The 24,287-nt window shown below is 45.5% G+C and overlaps 1 long non-coding RNA gene across 3 annotated transcripts; it reads right to left on the bottom strand.

The window, feature by feature from the left end:
• Positions 1–1,650: 1,650 nt before the first annotated feature.
• LOC132387069 (uncharacterized) lies at positions 1,651–23,067 on the bottom strand. 3 transcript variants are annotated; one of them, XR_009509760.1, is made up of 4 exons: positions 22,857–23,067; positions 21,316–21,466; positions 7,872–7,997; positions 1,651–3,388 (listed from the first exon to the last, which is right to left on the bottom strand). It is a non-coding gene; the product is annotated as an uncharacterized LOC132387069 (long non-coding RNA). The 3 variants fall into 3 exon arrangements; XR_009509761.1 differs by lacking the exon at positions 7,872–7,997; XR_009509759.1 differs by lacking the exons at positions 1,651–3,388; positions 7,872–7,997 and adding an exon at positions 6,006–6,404.
• Between the last annotated feature and the right edge of the window lie 1,220 nt (positions 23,068–24,287).

The following is a 24,287-nucleotide window of genomic DNA, read 5'->3' as shown; positions in this document are numbered from 1 at the left end:
GAGAGAGAGAGAGAGAGAGAGAGAGAGAGAGAGAGAGAAGAGAGATGAGAGAGAGAGAGAGAGAGAGAGAGAGAGAGAGAGAGAGAGAGAGAGAGAGAGAGAGAGAGAGAGAGAGAGAGAGAGAGATAATCCAGGGTAAATGGCGAGAGAAGGCAAATAGGTAGAATTGCACAGGTTCCACGGTGGTAAAACGAGAGAACAGTCGCTGGAGATTTTATCCGTCATCGTTCGAAATCCACATACAAATTATCATCGAAAGTGACTTGTCACAAGGGGTATCATCTTCAAGTGAACTACCACACCACAGCCAGGCAAGGGTTAACACATAAGTGGTCTCCACAGGATACCCCAAATCCGATCCACTGTTAAGGATCAAACGAGGTGACAACCACACATTCGATGTACGGCGAATCGATAATTAACCCACCCTTGTGGGCATAGGAAGGTTCCAAAAGAGTGACCCTTGGCCACTAGTTCCCTGGTTTCGATTCTTCCATTTTTCCTCCTTCGTCTCTGTCTAACTCTGAGTGTCTGTGTCCTCGGTTAAAACTAAACAAGCTGCGAGCGATGTAAACAAGCTGCAAGTCAGACTGAGTCGGCATCCTAATCTCTGTCTCTCTCTCTTAAAATGACAGTCCACAGCAAACAAAACCCAGGGATTCATAATAACAAGTGTTGTTATGAATTCAACACCACCAGTGCGCCAGATCCGTGAGTGTCAGGGAACAGGAGTGAGTGCCATTGCTATTACAAAGGAAAACGTGCTAGGCAAACTCAGGTTCTTAAAGTGGATAAGTCACCTGGACCAGATGGACTACATCCCAGAGTCCTGAGAGAGGTTGCTGGAGAGATAACAGATGCATTGGTCATGACACGTCAAGAATCACTTGATTCTGGCATGGTCCCTGAGGACAGGAAGATTGCAAATGTCAATCCACTCTTTGGGAAGGGAGGAAGGCAAAGTAAAGCAAATTATAGTCCAGTTAGCCTAATCTCAGTGGCTGGGAAAGTGTGGAGTCATGATAACAGTTGAGGTTTTGGTGTACTAGGAGACTAATGATATAATGTCAAAGCCAGCTTGGTTCTATACAGGCAAATCTTGCCTGACAAGTCTGTTACAGATCTTCGAGGAAGCCATAAGCAGGATGGACAAACGAGAGGCAGTGGATATCATTTACTTGGATTTTCAGAAAGCTTCCGATAAGGTGTCACACATGAAACTGCTTAACAGGATAAAAGTCAGAAGTAATACAGGCATGGACAGAGGAACGGCTGACAGCCAAGGGGCAGCGAGTGGGAATAAAAGGGGCCTTTTCTGGTTGGCCAGCAGTGACTTTGTCTTCAGGGGTCAGTATTCGGACCGCTACTTTTCACATTGTTTGTCAATGACTTGGATAATGGAACTGATGGCTTTGTGACAAGGTTTGCGGATGATACAAAGGTAGGTGGAGGCGATGGTAGTGCTGACGAAGCAATGCGATTGCAGCAGGACACAAGTTTGAAGAAAGTGGCAGATGGAATACAATATTGGGAAAAGTACGATAATGCATTTCGGCAAAAGGAACAATAGTGAACTGCTATCTGATTGGGGAGAAGGTTCAAACCACAGATCTACAGAAGGAAACGTGATGATGATGATGATGATGATGATGATGTCGTCAACTCAGGACTGACTCAGGGCAGTGTCGGACATTTTCATGCCTTACAAGGCGCGGATCGTAAGGTTGTGTGGGGCACTTCTCCTCACACAGACATTTCACAGTATCTTTATGAGGTCGAATTGCGAGCTCAACACTCAACCCGGCACGGATGGAAAGCGTACTCAGGAGAGGCCCGACTGTATTCGAACCCGGGGACCTCCGTTACGGAGTCCGGCGCTGACGTCACTACGCCACCAGGACCTTGGGCAAGACTCCCAGAAGATTAACTTCCGGGTTGAGTCTGTGGTAAAGAAGGCAAATACAATGCTGGCTTTATTTAAAGTGAAGTAGAATATATTAGCAAGGAGATAATGCTGATACTTTACAAGACACTACTCAGGCCGCACGTCAGAACATAAGAAATGGGAGCAGGAGTCGGCCATTGGCCCACTGAGTATGCCCCGCCATGCAATAAGATCATGGCTGATCCGTCAGGAAACTCAGGTCCATCTACCTGCCTTTTCCCTATAACCCTTCATTACCTTATTCTGCAAAATCCTATCTAACCGTATCTTAAATATACTTCGTGAGGAAACCTCAGCTGCTTCCCTGGACAGAGAAGTCCACAGATTCACCACTCTGTGGGAAAAACTGTTTCTCTTCGTCTCCGTCCTAACTCTTCTCTCCTGAATCTTGAGGCGATGTCCCCGAATTCTAGTCTCATCTAGAGATTCACTCTAGTCGGTCATCCACCCTACTGAGTCACTGGCGAGTTCACACTGGGGAGAAGCCATTCACCTGCACAGTATGTGGGAAGGGATTCACTCGGTCATCCACCCTACAGAGACACCAGCGAGTTCACACTGGGGAGAGGCCATTCACCTGCTCAGTCTGTGGGAAGGGATTCACTCAGTCATCCACCCTACAGACACACCAGCGAGTTCACACTGGGGAGAGGCCATTCACCTGCTCAGTCTGTGGGAAGGGATTCACTCAGTTATCCAGCCTACAGAGTCATCAGCGATTTCACACTGGGGAGAAGCCGTTCACCTGCTTAGACTGTGGGATAGGATTCACTCGGCCATCACAACTACTGGCGCACCAGTCAGTTCACAGTGGGGACTGCTAATTTCCACACACAAATAAATCAAAAGGGATATGCCGGACACATTACAGGGGGCTTTACATCTCACACTGGATTCGGTAATGAAACCCGTGATTAATGTTGTCCCTCTGAAATCATAAGAAACGCACATTAAGGTGCATTTAAATGCGAGCGCATCCCCACAGGTGACGTCACACAGAACCCCCTCGTGCCTAACGTCACGCATGGGCTTCCCACACCGGGATCTGCCCTTACGTGCGCAGCGTCTTACGTCATCCATGCTCTGCTGAGCTCGGGCTTTATCAGTTTAATAGCTGGGCTAATAATCACGTGACCAGCCCACCCCCACCGCTGTCAACAGAGGATTCAAGGGCTGTGCTATTCCCATTGGTGCAAAGCGATGCCAATCACTTGTTACCACCAGTCGCAGAGGTGGACGTCCAGAGGGCGTTACCCCCACTGATTTCGCCTCCCGCTCCGGCCTCAAACTCCACATCACAGCGGAATAAATGTCCGTTTTTTGATTTATGTCCATTTCCCTCCAAGGGATGTTGGGGCGTTTGTGAAGCGTCTCCTGCGGCCGGAGTCTGATGTGTCGCCGAGAGGTCGGAGACCGCTCGGTCCGTCGGTTTGATGCCAGTTCCTGGGGAGGGAGAGGAGGGATTTTATTGAAAGGAAGAAGATGGTGTGAAAGGATGTTTGTCCCGGTGGAAATTTGTGGAAATGTCTGAGCACATGGTGGTGGTGAGCAGAGGGATTAACATTGGGACAGTTGACGCGCAAGTGGGGCCAATGACAGGGGTAGGAGGTGAGTGGTTGGGGCAACACGGGGCTGTGGAAGATGGGCATTTTTTTGCACAGAGGATTAACAAAGTGGTTAGAGAGTATTTGTTATAGAGAGTGCAATGAAGTTTCAATAGACTGATCCCTGAAATGGTTGGGACATCATATAAAGAAAAATCAAATGTGGATAACCCTTTCATTTAGAGAATCGAGGACTGAGAGGTGAACACATTGAAATGCACATTATTACCGGTAGAAACAGGGATCCCAGTCTCTGAAAAAGGGGGTGGATGCCTATATTTTATAATAAAACCCCTATTGGTTTACCTTTACCTCCTCTCTCAGTTTTATGCTTGCCCTAGTCCTTCACACCCCCTTACCTGCTTAAGATTCAGCCCATTAGCAACAGTCAGCAATTCATTCTTTTTGGCTTTTCCTGATGCCTCAGGGGTTGGCGCTTCCAGAAATTTATAAATGTCCATTGTTGCTGATTTCCACACACAAATAAATCAAAAGGGATTTACCCAATCAAATCGATAATTCATCGATCAATAGCCACCAAATTTGTAAATATCTCAGATGCAGGCCCCAAATTTGTTATGAACCATAACGCTTTAGAAACAAACCAGCAGCAATAGACTACACCTGGAGTCTGGTTTTGATGTTAAATCTATCTTTATTAGCATCTACTTGTAATATTGCAACTTAAACAAGATAAACAGATGTTAACAGTGTTAAGTTTATAAATGTGTGTAAATGTAACTCCCAAACTATTGAGCTCGGGGGAAACAAGGCTTAGAGTCTTGAGATGGTGAAGTATGAAAGTTCAGTTCAACTACAGAATAGGCGATGAGAGAGAGAGATTTGTAATCCAGGGTAAAAGGCGAGAGAACACAAATATGTAGAATTGCACAGGTTTCATGGTGGTAAAACAAGAGAACAGTTGCTGTAGATTTTATCCGTCATCGCTCCAAATCCACATACAAATTATAACCAAAAGTGACTTGTCACAAGGTGTATCATCTTCAAGTGAACTACCACACCACAGCCAGGCAAGGGTTAACACATAAGTGGTCTCCACAGGATGCGCCAAATCCGATCCACTCCTATGGATCAAACGAGGTGACAACCACACATTCGATGTACGGCGAATCGATAATTAACCCACCCTTGTGGGCATAGGAAGGTTCCAAAGAGTGACCCTTGGCCACTAGTTCCCTGGTTTCGATTCTTCCATTTTTCCTCCTTCGTCTCCGTCTGACTCTGAGTGTCTGTGTCCTCAGTTAAAACTAAACAAGCTGCAAGTCAGACTGATTCACCTTCTTAATCTCACTCTCGAAAAATGACAGTCCACAGCAAATGAAACCCAGGGATTCATAACAACGGCCAGTCCCCACTGTGAACTGACTGGTGTGTCAATAGTTGTGATGACTGAGTGAATCCCTTCCCACAGACTGAGCAGGTGAACGGCTTCTCCCCAGTGTGAACTCGCTGATGATTCCGTAGGTGGGATGACTGAGTGAATCTCTTCCCACAGTCTGAGCAGGTGAATGGCCTCTCCCCAGTGTGAACTCGCTGGTGTCTCTGTAGGTAGAATGACAGTATGAATCCCTTCCCACATTCTGAGCAGGTGAATGGCCTCTCCCCAGTGTGAAGTTGCTGATGACTCTGTAGGCTGGATGACTGAGTGAATCCCTTCCCACATTCTGAGCAGGTGAACGGCCTCTCCCCAGTGTGTACTCGCTGATGACTCTGTAGTTGGGATGACTGAGCGAATCCCTTCCCACAGACTGAGCAGGTGAATGGCTTCTCCCCAGTGTGAACTCTCTGATGCACCTTCAATTTAGATGAGCTAGTGAATCCCTTCCCGCACAGTGTGCAGGTGAATGGCCTCTCCCCAGTGTGAACTCGCTGATGACTCTGTAGTTGGGATGACTGAGCGAATCCCTTCCCACAGACTAAGCAGGTAAATGGCTTCTCCCCAGTGTGAACTCGCTGATGACTCTCTAGGTGGGAAGACTGAGTGAATCCCTTCCCACATTCTGAGCAGGTGAATGGCTTCTCCCCAGTGTGAACTTGCTGATGACTCAGTAGGTTTGATGACCGAGTGAATCCCTTCCCACAGACTGAGCAGGTGAATGGCTTCTCCCCAGTGTGAACTCGCTGATGACTGTGTAGGTGGGATGACTGAGTGAATCTCTTCCAACAGATTGAGCAGGTGAATGGCTTCTCCCCAGTGTGAACTCTCTGATGACCCCGTAGGCTGGATGACTGAGTGAATCCCTTCCCACAGACTGAGCAGGTGAATGGCTTCTCCCCAGTGTGAACTCGCTGATGACTCTGTAGGCGGGATGAATGAGTGAATCCCTTCCCACAGACTGAGCAGGTGAATGGCTGTCCCCTGGTATGAACACGTTGGTGTGCCATTAAGTCAGATAACCCAGAGAATCCCTTCCCTGAAATTCAGCAGATGACCAGCCTCTGCCCACTGTGATCTGACTGGTGTGTCCACAGTTGGGATGGCCAGCAGAATCCTTTCTCACACACAGAACAGGTGAATGGAACATCAACTAGTGTGAACTTGTTGATGTTCCTTCAGTTGAGATGACTGAGTGAATCCATTCCCACTGACTAAGCAGGTGAACATCCTCTCTCCTGTGTAAAATGCCGGGCGTGCCAGTTGCTCAGATGACCAAATGAATCCTTCTCCACAGTCTGAGCAGGAAGGATGATCGAGTGAATCCCTCCCCACTGTCTGAGCAGGAAGGATTGTCGATTGAATCCCTTGCTCCACTTCTTAAATATATAGACAGAGACAACAAAACTGTTGTGCCGTGTTTGAGATTCCTGGAGACAAATTCCTTCTCAGTTTTAACCTGTAAAAAGATTTACAAAATCCATCAATGAGCGTAGGACAACAGTTTAGATGAGATTACTTGAGTTGCCATGGTTTGATCTGGTATCACACTGTTACAGTGAGGTTCATCCCAAGTTGGAAGAGAAATCATCTCCTGACTGGGCAGAGTGTTGCTATCTGGAATGACCATCAATTCCCATATGCGTTTCAAGTTCCAACTCCTTAAAGTGCAGGGTTACAAGCTGCAGCTGGATGCACTTCTTGTAAGTGAGGGCATCAGGGACACTACAGGTCTCCCCATCTTCCCTCCAATACCCCCTCTAATTTGTAATAACCAATGTGTACATAAGTCTTGCACTGTGCATTTTTTTTTACCCAGTGACAAGATGTGCACAGTGAATTTTTTATACAGAGGTATTCATTTTCACAGCTAGCAATCACGGTCAATAGGAACTTTGATCTCTTCTGGGTTCGATCCAGTTCATCTGCACTCTCACACAACCTATGTAGCAGGCCTGTAATGGGTAAAGAAGGATTTTCTCACCAAAGTTTTGGCATATTGTCCATAAGTGGTTTGCTTGCTGAGTTACACTTTAAAAAGTCAGATTTCCAAATATCACTCCACTTCTTCCCACTTGCAAATTCTCCAGCAACTTTTGCATCACCACAATACACACAGGGGACTCAAGTATCACCAGTTTCTGTATTTTACATAAATATTCCCCCTGAACCCTCCCCCCCCAATGACTGACAGTGGTGAACTCAGTTTCTATATACCCCTGAAGCCTCCCCAAATTCTCCAGCAACGTTTGCATTGCCACAATACACACATCAGACAGAGACTGACAGTGGTGAACTCAGTGATGGCAATGCCAATGAATACGAAGGGAAGGGCAGTAGTCTTTCTGTCTCACTGGAGTCTGGCACATTTGTGATGTGAAAGCTACTTGTTGTCCAGGGCAAAGGTGCTTGATATCATTATGTAGCCAGAGAGAATGGGACAAAACATGTCCTCACCGGTAGAAAAGTCCAGAACAAGAGAAGGTAGAACAAGCAACAGACACAAAATGCTGGAGGAACTCAGCAGGCCGGGCAGCATCTATGGAAAAGAGTACTAATGCTGAATTCCTCCAGCAGTTTGTGCGTGTTGCTTGGATTTCCAGCATCTGCAGATTTTCTCTTATTAGTGATTGGAGGTAGAACAAAGGTGATTTTCTCAACTGGTGATGTAAAAGATTTTGTTCCCTTTTTCTGAGTTCCTAATCCTTGCCTTTACTATAGCTAAAGCTCAGCTCTCTCTGAGAGATCCATCGGTTCCCATTCACTCATCAGCCGGAAGCTCCCCGGGGCCCGTGCACGGATCGTGGTGCTGAGAGACAGGGACGAGAGCAGGACTGTCCTGGGACTGTTGGCCACAGTGTACGGATTTCACAGGAATTTTTCTGAAGTCGGTGTTTAAGGTAAAATCACGGAGGATCGCTCTTACCTGCACCCGACATTTTCAAGGCCTTCAGTGTACTACACGCATGCGTGATACTCGGGGACGTCCTCAGCCTGATGCCAGGGCATTTCATCGGCGCTTCAGCGCCGGCAAGATTCTTAACGCATAGCCCTATGGGTAATCATGGTGCCATTAACCATTTCTGCAAGCACCGGTTCAATGTCCAAACCTCATTTTTTTATAGTGTGTGTAGAAAAAATCTGCAGCTGTTTTAACGCAGAAAATGGCACCCATAAGCAATATACTCAATATCAACGTATATCTAATGCCAAAGGAAAGTGCAGATATAAAACACCGGAGATTCTGCAGTTGCTGGGAATACAGAGACACACACACACACAAAAAGCTGGAGGAACTTGGCAGTTCAGAAAGCAGCTAAGCAGCGGTGTATACAGTCTAGGCATGCTGAAGGGGCTCGGCCTAAACATTGTCTTTTTATTCCTCTCCACATTTGCTGCCTGAAATTAACCACCTTTTTTTTTTTCGGTCAACCAGTTTCCAAATGTTTCTGACCTTTCTTTTGTAGCCACATCCTGCTGGTCTGATTCCTCCTTCTCCTGGTAAACTCTAGACCCCATCCCTCTCTGGAGCCCCAAAGTCCTGACTCAGGCTGGCAACACTTTGGTTTTTGACTCTGCACCATCGAAGATTCACTCGCTGGTCTGCTGTCAGACTTTGGAGGTGCATTGTGTTACGAGACTGCAGGTTCGTTTACTGTGAGTGTCGCTTTAAGTGCCTGAGTGAGGCGGGGCTGTGACATCAAACACAAGGAGAGAGAGAGAGAGAACGTCAAAACCACAGTGAGCTCATCGTCTTATTCACCCTGGAGAAAATCATGCAGGTGTATCAGATGATGAGAGGCATTGGTCGTGTGGATAGCCAGAGGCTTTTTCCCAGGGCTGAAACGGCTAACTCGAGGGGGAATAGGTTTAAGCTGCCTGGAAGTAGGTACAGAGGAGATGTCAGAGCTAACTTTTTTAAGCAAAGAGTGGTGAGTGTGGAATGCACCGCCAGCGATGGTGATAGAGGCGGATACAATAGGGTCTTTTAAGAGACTCTTAGATAGGTACATGGAGCTTAGGAGAATGGGTGGCTAGTTGCAGGGAGAGTAATTCTAAGTGGTTTCTAGAGTAAGATACATGGTCAGCACAGCAATGTGGAACAAAGCATCTGTAATGTGTTGTGCATTTATATGTTTCCAAGAAATTCACGGGAAATCTCCTATCCCACGGAGTGGTGACTTGTTGCAACCTGTCATCTCAGGGATAGTGAGAAGGGAACAGCAGGGAGAGCTTTTGATATACTGATAGGGAACAGAAACATGGGCAGGAACCAGATGGGCTGAGTGGCCTTTCTAGTGTACATTGTGAGAGTCTCTAGACAGTAAATACCTGAGACACGGGATTTGATACAGAACTGATTTATCTTTCACAGATCCACAATATTAAACACCAGTCTAGATTAAGCCTAACATCAGCAGAACAGACTCCTCCAATGCTCACTGACCAGAGTTCAGTCCTGGGTGCGATGAGCAGCCGCAAGAACTGCAGAATCTGACGGTAACAGTCCCTCATGAACCTGCAGCTGACTTCAGTCACTGTGATGGCTAAACTTTTAACACAGAGCTGATTTGAACTTCCTCCCTGATGTAGGAGCGCTCAGACCGAAGATGTAGGGGAGAAGGAAAAAAAAGAGATAATAAAGTTGTTTGCACCATTAGTGATAAAAAGAGAGGATGAGGTGGAAAGTTTCTTGAATGCATCTGTTTTAATGCTTGGAGCATTGTAAGGAAGGTGGATGAGCTTAGAGTATGGATTGATAACTGGAAATACGATGTTGTATCTATTAGTGAAACATGGTTGCAGGAGGGGTGTGACTGGCAACTAAATATCCCTGGATTTCGTTGCTTCTGGTGTGATAGAATCAGAAGGGCAAGAGGCGGAGGTATTGCAATGCTTGTCTGAGAAAATATTACAGCGGTGCTTTGACAGGATAGATTACAGGGCTCAGTTAGGGAGCCTATTTGAATGGAACTGAGGATTGGGAAAGGTATAGTAACACTTATAGGGGTGTATTATAAACCACCTAATTGGGAGCGAGAATTGGAAGAGCAAATTTGTAAGGAGAGAGCAGATATTTGTAGTGAGCATAAGGTTGTGATTGTGGGAGATTTTAATTTTCCACACAGAGAAACATAGAAAATAGGTGCAGGAGTAGGCCATTAGGCCCTTCGCGCCTGCACTGCCATTCAGTATGATCATGGCTGATCATCCAACTCAGAACCCTGTACCTGCTTTCTCTCCATACCCCCTGATCCCTTTAGCCACAAGGGCCATATCTAACTCCCTCTTAAATATAACCAATGAACTGGCCTCAACTGTTTCCTGTGATAGAGAATTCCACAGATTCACCTCTCCCTGTGTGAAGAAGCTTTTCCTCATCTTGGTCCTACAAGGTTTCCCCTTTATCCTTAAACTGTGACCCCTCGTTCTGGACTCACCCAACATCAGAAACAATCTTCCTGCATCTAGCCAGTCCAATCCCTTTAGAATTTTACACGTTTCAATAACATCCCCCCTCAATCTTCTAAATTCCAGTGAGTATAAGCCTAGTCGACCCAGTCTTTCTTCATATGAAAATCCTGCCATCCCAGGAATCAATCTGGTGAACCTTCTTTGTACTCCCTCTGTGGCAAGAATGTCTTCCCTCAGATTAGGGAACCAAAACTGCATACAGTACTCCAGCTGTGGCCTCACCAGGGCCTTGTACAACAGCAGTAGAACCTCCCTGCTCCCGTACTTGAATCCTCTTGCTACGAATGCCAACATACCATTTGCCTTTTTCACCGCCTGCTGTACCTGCATGCCCACCTTCAATGACTGGTGTACAATGACACCCAGGTCTCATTGCACCTCCGCTTTTCTTAATCGGTCATTCAGATAATAATCAGTTTTCCTGTTCTTGCAACCAAAGTGAATAACCTCACATTTATCCACATGAAATTGCATCTGCCATGAATTTGCCTACTCACCTAACCTATCCAAGTCACCCTGCATCCTCTTAGCATCCTCACAGCTAACACTGCCGCCCAGCTTCGTGTCATCCGCAAACTTGGAGATGCTGCATTTAATTCCCTCGTCTAAATCATTAATATATATTGTAAACAACTGGGGTCCCAGCACTGAGCCTTGCAGTACCCCACTAGTGACTGCCTGCCAATCTGAAAAGGTCCCATATATTCCCACTCTTTGCTTCCTGTTTGCCAGCCAATTCTCTATCCACATCAATAACACACCCCCAATACTCTGTGCTTTAAGTTTGCACATTAATCTCCTGTGTGGGACCTTGTCAAAAGCCTTTTGAAAATCCAAATATACCAAATCCACTTTTTCTCCCCTATTCATTCTACTAGTTACATCCTCAAAAAATTCTATAAGATTCGCCAGACATGATTTTCCTTTCACAAATCCATGCTGACATTGTCCGATTATTTCACCTCTTTCCAAATACGCTGTTATCACATATTTCACAACCAACTCTAGCATTTTCCCCACCACCGATGTCAGGCTAACCGATCTATAATTCCCCGGTTTCTCTCTCCCTCATTTTTAAAAAAAAGTGAGGTCACATTACCCACCCTCCAATCCTCAGGAACTAATCCAGAATCTAAGGAGTTTTGAAAAATTATCACTAATGCATCCACTATTTCTTGGGCTACTCTGGGATGCAGACCATCTGGCCCTGGGGATTTATCTGCCTTTAATCCCTTCAATTTACCTAATACCACTTCCCTACTAACATGTATTTCCCTCAGTTCCTCCATCTCACTAGACCCTCAGTCCCTTACTATTTCCGAAAGATTATTTGTGTCCTCCTTAGTGAAGACAGAACTAAAGTAGTGATTGAATTGGTCTGCCATGTCCTTGTTCCCCATGACCAATTCCCCTGTTTCTAACTGTAAGGGACCTACATTTGTCTTAACCAATCTTTTTCTTTTCACTTATCTATAAAAGCTTTTACAGTCAGTTTTTATGTTCTCTGCCAGCTTTCTCTCATAATCTTTTTTTCCCTTTCCTAATTAATCCCATTGTCTTCCTCTGCTGGACTCTGAATTTCTCCCAGTCCTCAGGTGTGCCGCTTTTTCTGGATAATTTGTATGTTTCTTCTTTGGACTTGATACTATCCCTAATTTCCCCCGTCAGCCACGGGTGCACTACCTTCCCTGGTTTATTCTTTTGCAAAACTGGGATGAACACTTGTTGTAGTTCATCCATGCAATCTTTAAATGCTTGCCATTGCATATGAATGTTGAGGAACCAACTAGGGAGCAGGCCATTCTAGATTGGGTATTGAGCAATGAGGAAGGGTTAGTTAGCAATTTTGTCGTGTGAGGCCCCTTGGGCAAGAGTGACCATAATATGGTGGAATTCTTCATTAAGATGGAGAGTGACATAGTTAATTCAGAAGCAAAGGTTCTAAACTTAAAGAAGGGTAACTTTGAAGGTACGAGACGTGAATTAGCTAAGATAGACTGGCAAATGATACAAAGGGTTGACAGTGGATATGCAATGGCAAGCATTTAAAGATTGCATGGATGAACTACAACAATTGTTCATCCCAGTTTGGCAAAAGAATAAACCAGGGAAGGTAGTGCACCCGTGGCTGACAAGGGAAATTAGGGATACTATCAAGTCCAAAGAAGAAACATATAAATTAGCCAGAAAAAGCGGCATACCTGAGGACTGGGAGAAATTCAGAGACCAGCAGGGGAGGACAAAGGGCTTAATTAGGAAAGGGAAAAAAGATTATGAGAGAAAGCTGGCAGGGAACATAAAAACTGATTGTAAAAGCTTTTACAGATATGTGAAAAGAAAAAAAGATTGGTCAAGACAAATGTAAGGACCTTTACAGTCAGAAACAGGTGAATTGATCATAGGGAACAAAGACATGGCAGACCAATTGAATAACTACTTTGGTTCTGTCTTCACTAAGGAGGACATAAATAACGCTCTGGAAATAGTAAAGGACCAAGGGTCTAGTGAGATGGAGGAACTGAGGGAAATACATGTTAGAAGGGAAGTGGTGTTAAGTAAATTGAAGGGATTAAAGGCAGATAAATACCCAGGGCCAGATGGTCTGCATCCCAGAGTAGCCCAAGAAATAGTGGATGCATTAGTGATAATTTTTCAAAACTCCTTAGATTCTGGATTAGTTCCTAAGGATTGGAGGGTGGCTAATGTGACCCCACTTTTTAAAAAAGGAGGGAGAGAAAAACCAGCGAATTACAGACTGGTTAGTCTGATGTCAGTGATGGGGAAAATGCTAGAGTTGGTTATCAAGGATGTGATAACAGCATATTTGGAAAGAGGTGAAATCATCGGACAAAGTCAGCATGGAGTTGTGATAGGAAAGTAATGTGTGACGAATCTTATAGAATTTTTTGAGGATGTAACTAGTAGAGTGGATAGGGGAGAGCCAGTAGATGTGGTATATTTAGATTTTCAAAAGGCTTTTGACAAGGTCCCACACACAAGATTAGTGTGTAAACTTAAAGCACACGGTATTGGGGGTATGGTATTGATGTGGATAGAGAATTGGTTGGCAGACAGGAAGCAAAGAGTGGGAGTAAACAGGACCTTTTCAGAATGGCAGGCAGTGACTAGTGGGGTACCGCAAGGCTCAGTGCAGGGACCCCAGTTCTTTACAATATATATGAATGATTTAGATGAGTGAATTAAATGCAGCATCTCCAAGTTTGCGGACGACACGAAGCTGGGTGGCGGTGTTAGCTGTGAGGAGGATGCTAAGAGGATGCAGGGTGACTTGGATAGGTTAGGTGAGTGGGCAAATTCATGGCAGATGCAATTTAATGTGGATAAATATGAGGTTATCCATTTTGGTTGCAAGAACAGGAAAACAGATTATTATCTGAACGGTGGCTGATTAGCAAAAGGGGAGGTGCAATGAGACCTGGGTGTCATTGTACACCAGTCATTGAAGGGAGGCATGCAGGTACAGCAGGCGGTGAAAAAGTTGAAAGGTATGCTGGCATTCATAGCAAAAGGATTTGAGTACAGGAGCAGGGAGGATCTACTGCAGTTGTACAAGGCACCAAGAGTATTGTGTGCAGTTTTGGTCCCCTAATCTGAGGAAAGACATTCTTGCCATAGGGGGAGTACAAAGATGGTTCACCAGATTGATTCCTGGGATGGCAGGACTTTCATATGAAGAAAGACAGGATCGACAAGGCTTATACTCACTGGAATTTAGAAGATTGATGGAGGATCTTATTGAAACATATAAAATTCTAAAGGGATTGGACAGGCTAGATGCAGGAAGATTGTTTCTGATGTTGGGGAAGTCCAGAACGAGGGGTCACAGTTTAAGGATAAAGGGGAAGACTTTTAGGACAGAGAGGAGGAAAAACTTCTTCACACAGACTGTGGAGAATCTGTGGAATTCTCTGCCACAGGAAACAGTTGAGGCCAGTTCATTGGCTATATTTAAGAGGGAGTTAGATATGGCCCTTGTGGCTAAAGCGATTGGGGGTATGGACAGAAAGCAGTTACAGGGTTTTGAGTTGGATGATCAGCCGTGATCATACTGAATGGCGGTGCAGGCTCGAAGGTCCGAAGGGCCTACTCCTGCACCTATTTTCTAAGTTTCTGTCCACTGTCAACCCTTTAAATATCATTTAAATATCAATCTTAGCTAATTCACGTCTCATTTCTTCAAAATTGCCCTTCTATAAGTTCAGAACATTTGGTTCTGAATTAACTATGTCACTCTCCATCTTACTGAAGAATTCCACCATATTATGGTCACTCTTAACCAAGGGGCCTCGTATGACAAAATTGCTAACTAACCCTGCCTCATTGCTCAATACCCAGTCTAGGATGGCCTGCTCTTTAGTTGGTTCCTCGACATGTTGGTTCAGAAAACCATCCCGCACACATTCTAAGAAATCCTCTTCCTCAGCACCCTTACCAATTTGGTTCACCCAATCTATATGTAGTTTGAAGTCACCCATTATAACTGCTGTTCCTTTTTTGCACGCATTTCTAATTCCCTGTTTAATGCCATCCCCAACTTCACTACTACCGTTAGGTGGCCTGTACACAAATCCCACCAGCATTTTATGCCCCTTAGTGTTATGCAGCTCTACCCATATCGATTCCACATCCTCCAGGCTAATGTCCTTCCTTTCTATTGCGTTAATCTCTTCACTAACCAGCAACGCTATCCCACGTCCTTTTCTTTCCTGTCTATCCCTCCTAAATACTGAATATCCCTGGATGTTAAGCTTCTATCCTTGGTCACCCTGGAGCCATGTCTCTGTGATTCCAACCATATCATATTCGTTAATAACTATCTGCACATTCAATTCATCCACCTTATTACGAATGCTCCTTGCATTGACACACAAAGCCTTCAGGATTGTTTTTACAACACTCTTAGCCCTTATATTGAGAGCGATTTGTGGCCTGCTACGGCACCTTCGCAGGAGTCCAAGCAAATCTGTCCCCGCAGTTCAATGCCCTACTGCTCCAATGCTTACCAACTAAGTTAGCCAACATGATTAAAACAAATAATATGGATTGGCCTGACAATGACCGAAATCGAATGCGACGAGCTTTGACATATCATTTGGACCCAACTTTCGAATCCCGATCAACCCCGAAGGGAACTAATATTAAAAGTGAATATGCTCAGCGGGAAGAAGGATGCGAGCGGGCTATATCTGAGGAACAGAAATGGGAGCAAAAACCTAACAAGGGACAGGTGGGGACAACAACCCGTTTAGAAATTGACAAGAAAATGCTTCCAACCATGAGTGCCAACCCTCAGGAAGAGCCCACTGTAATATTGCAAGTTGCTGGAAATACAGTTCCGTTTATGATTGATATGAGGGCAACCACAACCACTCTCGATCAGGATATAGTATTGGAAAAGGGATTCCAGCTATCAGACGCTGCAATCACTCTGTCTGGGTTCGAAGGCACAGAACGTATGTATTCACGTACCCAGCCTCTGCAGGTGGAATTCCAGGGGAACCAGTGTGAGGTTTCATTTACAGTCACCACCAGATGGGGGTGAAATCTCGTAGGGAGAGACTTGCTCTGTCCATTGGAAGTCGAGATTCTATGCATGGACAAGGATATCATGCCAGAACTGCGAACAACTGACAGCTTCCCGTGACCACCCAATTGTGGGCACATTATCTGGACTCCAGTACATTTGAACCCCTTCTGCCAGCGGCCAGCTCTCTTGTGACTCTGTGTTATGACCCTACGGGGTGCTCAACTGAGGAAACCCCTCAAGCGACAGAAGTTCCCAGTCACGGTGATTGGAGAGGTTAAAGGAAGAGACGGCACTGCATTTCCGGCCGAAGTTCCAAATTTCATTTGGCGACAGACAGGTCTGGTGGTTCCCAATACCACCATTAGGGTTTGCCCTGGGTTCAAGCCAAAGAGCCGAGGGCTCCTTGCCCACACCCTGATGAAACAGGCATCCAGCACCGAGGGAGACTGGCAAGACTTGGGCAAGGGGCAGCTCCGATCCTGGAAGAAATCTGAGGTGAAGACGGGACGTTCATTCGTTCAATAGTGACCGAACCCAAGATGTTGTACCCCATCTCTGGGCAATTTCAGTTCATGAAGTCAGCCCTCCTGTCCGGATCACAGTGAAAGAAGGACAGACTCCCATACATTCCACAATACCCCCTCTAGCCCGTCCGGATCACTCTGAAAGAAGGACAGACTCTCCCATCCATTCTGCAATACCCCCTCTAGCCCGTCCGGATCACAGTGAGAGAAGGACAGACTCTCCCATACATTCTGAAATACCCCCTCTAGCCCGTCCGGATCACAGTGAAAGGACAGACTCTCCCATCCATTCTGAAATACCCCCTCTAGCCCGTCCGGATCACTGTGAAAGAAGGACAGACTCTCCCATCCATTCTGCAATACCCCCTCTAGCCCATCCGGATCACTGTGAAAGAAGGACAGACTCTCCCATCCATTCTGTAATACCCCCTCTAGCCCGTCTGGATCACCGTGAAAGAAGGACAGACTCTCACATCCATTCTGCAAAACCCCCTCTAGCCCGTCCGGATCACTGTGAAAGAAGGACAGACACTCCCATCCATTCTGCTACCCCTCTAGCCTGTCCGGATCACTGTGAAAGTAGGACAGACTCTCCCATCCATTCTGCAATACCCCCTCTAGCCCGTCCGGATCACTGTGAAAGAAGGACAGACTCTCCCATCCATTCTGCAATACCCCCTCTAGCCCATCCGGATCACTGTGAAAGAAGGACAGACTCTCCCATCCATTCTGCAATACCCCCTCTAGCCCGTCCGGATCACAGTGAAAGGACAGACTCTCCCATCCATTCTGAAATACCCCCTCTAGCCCGTCCGGATCACTGTGAAAGAAGGACAGACTCTCCCATCCATTCTGCAATACCCCCTCTAGCCCATCCGGATCACTGTGAAAGAAGGACAGACTCTCCCATCCATTCTGTAATACCCCCTCTAGCCCGTCTGGATCACCGTGAAAGAAGGACAGACTCTCACATCCATTCTGCAATATCCCCTCTAGCCCGTCCGGATCACAGTGAAAGATGGACAGACTCTCCCATCCATTCTGCAATACCCCCTCTAGCCCATCCGGATCACTGTGAAAGAAGGACAGACTCTCCCATCCATTCTGCAATACCCCCTCTAGCCCGTCCGGATCACAGTGAAAGGACAGACTCTCCCATCCATTCTGAAATACCCCCTCTAGCCCGTCCAGATCACTGTGAAAGAAGGACAGACTCTCCCATCCATTCTGTAATACCCCCTCTAGCCCGTCTGGATCACCGTGAAAGAAGGACAGACTCTCACATCCATTCTGCAATACCCCCTCTAGCCCGTCCGGATCACAGTGAAAGAAGGACAGACTCTCCCATCCATTCTGCAATACCCCCTCTAGCCCGTCCGGATCATTGTGAAAGAAGGACAGACTCTCCCATCCATTCTGCAATACCCCCTCTAGCCCGTCCGGATCACAATGAAAGAAGGACGGACTCTCCCATCCATTCTGCAATACCCCCTCTAGCCTGAGGAAACTTTTTATGAGGATGGAATGTCTTTTGTGGATCCAGCAGGAAAACGACATTCTGGCTATGCGATAGTGACGGACAGTGAAGTAATTGAACAGGCCTCTTTTGAAGCAGCTGTCTCTGCCCAGAAGGCTGAGCTGTTTGCTCTGACTCGTGCCTGTATACCAGCAACAGACAGAAGTGGGAACGTTCACACAGACTCCCGTTATGCGTTTGGAATGGTACATGACTACATCCTGAGAGTTATCCCACTGGGGAAAACAGGGTTGTCACCAGCTTAAATCATTTCCGGACGGCCCATGAGGACACCCTGGGAACAAAGTCTCAGGATTAAAGGCAAAGTGAATAAGAATAAGGAACCTTGGTTCTCGATGGATATTGGAACTGTGATAAAGAAGAGAGAGATGTATGACATGTATAAGAAACAGGGAGCAAATAAGGTATTTGAGGAGTATAAAAAGTGCAAAAAAATACTTAAGGAAGAAATCAGGAGGGCTGAAAGAAGACATGAGGTGGCGTTGGCAGTCAAGGTGAAGGACAGTAAGAGCTTCCACAGGTATAGTAATAGCAAAAGGATAGTTAAGGGATAAAATTGGTCCTCTTGATGATCAGAGTGGTTGGCTATGCACGGAACCAAAAGAAATTGGGGAGATGTTAAATGGTTTTTTTGTGTCTGAATTTACTAAGAAAACTGGCTTGGAGTCAATGGAAATAAGGCAAACAAGTATTGAGGTCATGGAACCTATACAGATAGAAGAGGAGGAGGTGCTTGCTACCTTGAGGCGAGTAGATAAATCTCCAGGACCTGACAGGGTATTCCCTCAGACCCTGAAGGAGACTAGTGTTGAAATTGCAGGGACCCTGGCAGATATATTTAAATGTCGTTATCTACGGGTGAGGTGCCAGAGATTTGGAGGATAGCTCATGTTGTTCCGTTGTTTAAAGCAGGCTCTAAAAGTAATCCCGGAAATTATAGGCTGGTAAGTTTGATGTCGGTCATGGGTAAATTATTGGAAGGAGTACTAAGAGATAGGATCGACAATTATTTAGATAGACAGGGACATATTAGGGAGAGTCAACACGGCTTTGTGCATGGTAGGTCATGTTTAACAAATATATTAGAGATTTTCGAGGTGGTTACAAGGAAAGTGGATGAAGGGAAGGCAGTGGATGTTGTATACATGGACTTCAGTAAGGCCTTTGACAAGGTCCGCATGGGAGGTTAGTTAGGAAGATTCAGTCACTATGTATACATGGTGAGGTAGTAAATTTGATTGGAAATTGAGAATGGGAGAAGTCAGAGAGTGGTAGTGGAGGATTGCTACTCTGATTGGAGGCCTGTGACTAGTGGTGTGCCACAGGGATCAGTCCATTGTTATTTGTCATCTATATCAATGATCTGGATAATAATTTGGTAAATAGGGTCAGCAAATTTGTTGATGATACAAAGATTGGAGGTGTATGCACAGTGAAGAAGGTTTTCAAAGCTTGCAGAGAGATCAGGACCAGCTGGAAAAATGGCAGATGGAGTTTAATACAGACAAGTGTGAGGTATCGCACTTTGGAAGGTCAAACCGAGGTAGAACATACAAGATAAATGGTGCGCACTGAGGAGTGCACTAGAACAGAGGGATCTAGGAATACTGATACAAAATTCCCAGAAGTGGCATCACGTGTAGATAGGGCTGTAAAGAGAGCTTTTAGTACCATATAACCATATAACAATCACAGCACAGAAACAGGCCATCTCAGCCCTCCTAGTCCGTGCCGAACTCTTAATCTCACCTAGTCCCACCTACCCGCACTCAGCCCATAACCCTCCACTCCTTTCCTGTCCATATACCTATCCAATTTTACCTTAAATGACACAACCTAACTGGCTTCTAATACTTCTACAGGAAGCTCATTCCACACAGCTATCACTCTCTGAGTAAAGAAATACCCCCTCATGTTTCCGTTAAACTTCTGCCCCCTAACTCTCAAATCATGTCCTCTCGTTTGAATCTCCCCTACTCTCAATGGAAACAGCCTATTCACGTCAACTCTATCTATCCCTCTCAAAATTTTAAATACCTCGATCAAATCCCCTTCAACCTTCTACGCTCCAATGAATAGAGACCTAACTTGTTCAACCTTTCTCTGTAACTTAAGTGCTGAAACCCAGGTAACATCCTAGTAAATTGTCTCTGCACTCTCTCTAACTTATTGATATCTTTCCTATAATTCGGTGACCAGAACTGCACACAATATTATAAATTTGGCTTTACCAATGCCTTGTACAATTTTAACATTACATTCCAACATCTGTACTCAATGCTTTGATTTATAAAGGCCAGCGTTCCAAAAGCTTTCTTCACCACCCGATCTACATGAGACTCCACCTTCAGGGAACTATGCACTGTTATTCCTAGATCTCTCTGTTCCTCTGCATTCCTCAATTCCTGTATGTTCTATTTGGATTATTCCTGCCAAAATGTAGAACCTCACACTTCTCAGTATTAAACTCCATTTGCCAACGTTCAGCCCATTCTTCTAACCGGCATAAGTCTCCCTACAAGCTTTGAAAACCCACCTCATTATCCACAACACCTCCTACCTTAGTATCATCGGCATACTTACTAATCCAATTTACCACCCCATCATCCAGATCATTTATGTATATTACAAACAACATTGGGCCCAAAACAGATCCCTGAGGCACCCCGCTAGACACTGGCCTCCATCCCGATAAACAATTATCCACCACTACTCTCTGGCATCTCCCATCCAGCCTCTGTTGAATCCTTTGGCCTTTATAAATCCAAGTATTGAGTATAAGAGTTGGAATGTTATGGTGAGGTCGTATAAGGTATTAGTGAGGCTGAAATTGGAGTATTGTGTGCAGTTTTGGTCACCGAATTACAGGAAGCATATTAATAAGGTTGGAAGAGTGCAGAGAAGGTTTACAAGAATGCTGCCAGGACTTGAGAAACTGTTTTACAGAGAAAGGTTGAATAGGTAAGGATTTCATTCTTAGGAGTGTAGAAGAATGATGGGAGACTTGATAGAGGTATATAAAATTAGGATGGGTATAGATAGAGTGAATGCAAGCAGGGTTTATCCACTGAGGCGAGGGGAGAAGAAAAAAACAGAGGTCAAGGGTTAAGGGTGAAAGGGGAAAAGTTTCAAGGGAATATAAGGGGGGGCTTCTTCACAACTGGGTCTGACAGAGGCATAACTGGTCCTTCTGGGCATATTCAGTCTCACTCCCAACTATTTCCTACCTTCCTTTGTGCAGGTATGTAATGTGTAAAGGATCAGTGTTTGAGTAAATGAGACTCACCAAACTTTCTCCTGACTGAATCACTGGAATCTCCGAGTCAGATGGGTTCTCTCCAGTCGGTGCTCTCAGTCCTCGGGCTGGTTCACTTGTTGCTGTTCCCTCGTCTTCAGTCGTGGTTTTTCTTCCAATAAATCTCTCACTGCAGGTCTAACTTAAACATTAAAGATAATGAAGCACGTCAACAATACAAAGGAGGACCAAACATTTCTGCTTAATGTTACTAGGAATAAAACTCACTGAAATTTAACCATTGAAGGCAAATATAATGATCTCAGTGAACAATCTTTTATTGTCCCTCACATGACACAGACGATATGGGATAAGAAGGAGCCATCATTCAGTCATGGGAAGACATACGACACAGGAACAGACTGAGGTGATTCAATCCATCTGGTCTGCCACACCATTCAACCAGGGCTGATGTTTATTCCAACAACATATTCCTGTCTTCCTCCTGTAACCCTGAAGCTACTCAGCAATCATCAGTATATTAATCTTCACGAATATACCCAAACGGCATCCTCAAACAAAATCACAAATTCCAAATATCAGACATCTTTTGGCCAAAATAATTTCCTCATCTCAGTTTTAAAGGGAAGCAAGGTTATACTGAGACTGTGCTGTCAGATCACAGATGCTCTGTCTAATGGAAACATCCTCTCCATGTCCACTGTATCCAGGCTTTTCAGCATTCTGTAGGTTTATTAACCATATATCCCTCCACCACCCCCACCATCCCTCTGAACTCCATCGAGCACAGGTCCAGAACCATCAAATGCTCCTCACACATAAATCCGATCATTCCTGAGATTATTCTTGTAAGCCTTGTTAGCAACAACTGCACCGGACACATTCCGGGAATAACAGTCAAATCGGTTCCAGGATAATTTACAAGGTCAAGTTGTGCTTCCTTTACTGTTATACTATCACTCCATTTCCAGGTTAAAACTGGACCATTGCAGGAAATTTGTATTACAGATCCTGTCTTGTCTGTACTTGACCGACCGCCGTCGCTGGACGATAAACGTGCAGGAGTTATGTGGGGCTCAGCTCTACTGCGTGGAGCTGAGGCTCGAACCATTATCCCCCGAGACTTCCCAGTCCCTCGGTAAAGCAGGCAGTGAAATCAAAGATCCCCACAACCTGAGACGTTCTCCTTTCTCACCCACCCCAGTCCGGGAGAAGACACAACAGCCATAAACCTCCAGGACAAATGTGAGGAGCTTCAGGAAGCGAGACGAGTTCAGGGAAGTTAATGGGACTCGGTGGCCAAAATCGCACCACGTGATCTTGCGTCACAAAGCGGGCGGGGCGAATCTGCGGCACACAGCCTCACGTGACCTGTCGGCGGGACTTCCATTTCAATTCTGCGGAAACAGACAGCCTGGGCTCCTGGTTTGGATCGTTCAATGCAGATTAAGTGAAGTCGACACATTTCTGACGAGCCCAGATAGTTGGGAAACAAATGAATTCCTGGCCCTCAGTTCGGGGCTCACGGCCAACATCGGATCTCCCCGCTCGGGATCGGTCTCAATACTCACCGATGGGAAAGTGATATCTTCGGCCCGCAGACAGTGATCCCGACGGAAGAGACGAAAGTCTTTCCCGAACACACAGCCGACCCACTTCAGCTCTGAGCGGAGAGGATAACACCGTCCACCCGGAGACTGTGAACATGCGCGAAGAGATTGTTACATCATCGGGAGGCGGGGCCTCGGAAACAGACGCGCAGGTGCTGCCAATCTACGGTTAAATGGGAGGGGCAAACGGGATCACGTGCAGGATTGGTGCCACCTCCCCCCCCCCCCCCCCCCTCCCAGGCAGAGACTCCAGCTACTCATTAGTCTGTGGAAAGAAGCAAACTTGCCGCTCACATCTCCTCTCACCTTAAATGTATTAGACATTTCAACCCCCAGGAAAAATATATCGTCTGTCCACTCTATCTATTCCTCTCGTAATCTTATAATCGTCCATCCAGTCTCACCCCAGCTTGCTCCGCTCTGGAGAAAACAACACAAGTTTGTCCAGCCTCTCTTTATAGTTCATGCCCTCTAATCCAGGCAGTGTCCTGGTGAACCTCTTCTACGCCATGTCCAAAGCCCCGACATCCTTCCGAGAATGGGGGCGACCAGAACTGTATGAAACACTCCAGATGTGGTATAACCTGTTTTATAAAGCCTTGTTGCGAACTGTAAAGTTTTAGAAACGAACCAGCCGCAAAAGAATTCACACTGGAGTCTGGTTTTGATGTTAAAACCATTACCTTTATTAGTATATAGTAACAGGCTCGTAACGGCCGAAAAACAACTTGCCGACTTTTGAACTCAATGCTTCAACTAATAAAGACAACCATGACATTTGCCTTCTTATCCACCCGATCAATCTGTGCAGTCTCTCTCAGGGAGCGATGCACTTGGAGTCTAAGATCCCTCTGATCATCAACACTGTTCAGGGTTTTGCATTTAACAATGGACTGTCGGATACATTCGACCTACCGAGCTGACAAGATGATCATCACTAATCAAATCTCACTGAGATTTCTCAGGTCCTGTTGAATTTATTGCCAAGTGCACAAGTACGGGAAGGTACAGGTACAGAGAAAAACTGACTTGTGGCAGCATCACAGGCAAGTACATTCATATAACACACAGAACACAACTTATACGGTTCTCTGTCAGTAACGATTTGTAAATATGTTTCATATCATTAACGTTATATAAAATACACTGTGTCATGATCAATATTAAAAGGTACATTTTGTGTCAATAACAGACAAGGAAATGTTGAATTTGGTCCCTGTCTCCATTCCTCCTGTAATCCACAACCAGCTCCTTTGTTTTTGTCACAATGAGGGAGGGGTTGTTTTCTTGACACCACTGTGTCGGGGTGATGACTTCTTCTCTGTCGGCTGCCTCGTTATTATTTGAGATTAGGCCAGTCAGAGTAGTGTCGTCAGTAAATTTAATTTGCAG

Source organism: Hypanus sabinus, unplaced genomic scaffold, assembly GCF_030144855.1.
Source record: "Hypanus sabinus isolate sHypSab1 unplaced genomic scaffold, sHypSab1.hap1 scaffold_1500, whole genome shotgun sequence".
NCBI classification, from domain to species: domain Eukaryota; kingdom Metazoa; phylum Chordata; class Chondrichthyes; order Myliobatiformes; family Dasyatidae; genus Hypanus; species Hypanus sabinus.
This window is presented reverse-complemented; position numbering and strand designations above follow the sequence as displayed.